Genomic DNA, 1,853 nt, shown 5'->3' on the forward strand with positions numbered 1-1,853 from the left:
CAAGCGTATACCGTGCATTTGTGGAAATCGCTCAACAAGTTTTTGGCGCCGTTACCGGGGAACGCCAATTTTTTTTTAACAAAAATTTAGATTTTTTCGTGTTTTATTTCGAATCTAGGTTTATACATACTTATATTATTTTTTATATATTTTTTATTTAAATTTACTTACAATTTTATTTTTCATTTTTGTTTGAAGGTACTTTCAGTTCGTGCACATAATTTCAAGTTCATGCGCAGTACTCGAAGTTCAGACATTCAACCGGAATTACCCGATCTAGAAATTGAAAAGACAATTAAGAAAAACAGAAACAAAAAGAAAAACAAAGAGAAACAAAACCTTGAACCACAGTCAGAAACCATGGCAAATCCACCCAAGACTTATGGATTACGCTACACCGGGAGTAGCCGGTGTAACGAACAGTATAGTTAGACCCTAGATAAATGCACATCAATTCGAAATTAAGCCAGCTTTGCTTAACATGTTACAAAATAATGTGACATTTTATGGACTACCTAACGAAAACCCAAATACCCATTTGACAAATTTCCTAGAAATTTGTGACACTTTCAAAATGAACGACGTGCCTGCCGAAGCAAATAAACTTCGCTTATTTCCTTTCACTTTGAAGGACAGGGACAAAGTTTGGTTAACTTTTATGCCGGCCGCAACATTCGGAACTTGGGACCAATTAGCCCAAGCCTTTTTATCCAAATTTTTCCACTTAGCAAAAACCGCAAAAATTATAAAAGAATTAACATCTTTCACACAACATGACAATGAAACCCTGTATGAAGCATGGGAACGTTTCAAGGAACTTCAATGTTTATGCCCACATCACCACTTGCCCGATGAAATTTTGATGCAGACATTCTATAATGAAATAAATCCCACAACCAGAGGTTCATTAGATGCTATGTCGGGAGGGTTATTTATGAAGAAGACATCCGCCCAAGCGAAAGAACTTTTGGAGGAAATGGCGATCAACAGTAGTATGTGGCCTGCCGAACATGGACACATGCCAGTGGCGAAACCATCATCCTCAACTACATCACCAATTAAAGGTATAGTTAATCTCAATCCGATCGTGATGTTACAAGTCCAATTTTATGCGTTATCACACAAAATTGACAAGTTTATGACACTGTGTGACACTAACGGAAACCCAATCCAAACAGACTTGGATTACGATGGTATGGATGAGGTTGAACAGGTAAACTTTGTCCAAGGACAAAATCAAACTAATAACCCTTATTCTAATACTTATAATCTCGGATGGAGGAATAATCCTAATTTTAGTTGGAAAGAGAATAATAATGTCAGTGCCAATCAAAGTCGGACTAATAATTATCAAAATCAATCAAGAGACACGATTGGCATATTATCTTTGAAAATCGACAAATTCATAGATGCTATTAGTGGTAAAGTAAACAGGCACGACGATGGTTTTAAACGAATTGAGAATAAATTCGATCAATTAATCAAAAACCATTCGTCTAGCATCCATAATTTGGAGGTTCAAATAGGACAAATTGCTAAATCAATTCCATCCTAAAAAGAGGGAAGTCTTCCTAGACATGTGGAAGAAAATCCTAAAGAGCAAGTAAAGGCTATCACTCTTCGTTCGGGAAAACATTATTTAGGTTCGGAAATGCTCGGAGATTCTACTAACATTTTGGAGGGAAGTGATTTGACAATAAAATCCTCAGAAGTGAATGTAAATTCAAAGAGTTCACCCATAGATGCTAATGCAAAAACATTTGTACCAAAACCACCTTTTCCACATAAAGTCCGAAATAAGGGTTATGATAAACAACTTTTGACGTTTTTAGACAAACTTAAAAATTTGCATA

At 35.8% G+C, this 1,853-nt stretch overlaps 1 non-coding gene across 1 annotated transcript; it reads right to left on the bottom strand.

Annotated features, from left to right (window-relative positions):
- Positions 1-739: 739 nt before the first annotated feature.
- LOC136234365 (small nucleolar RNA R71) lies at positions 740-846 on the bottom strand. The gene has a single exon (XR_010691251.1). It is a non-coding gene; the product is annotated as a small nucleolar RNA R71 (small nucleolar RNA).
- Between the last annotated feature and the right edge of the window lie 1,007 nt (positions 847-1,853).

This window comes from Euphorbia lathyris, chromosome 6 (genome assembly GCF_963576675.1).
Source record: "Euphorbia lathyris chromosome 6, ddEupLath1.1, whole genome shotgun sequence".
NCBI lineage: Eukaryota > Viridiplantae > Streptophyta > Magnoliopsida > Malpighiales > Euphorbiaceae > Euphorbia > Euphorbia lathyris.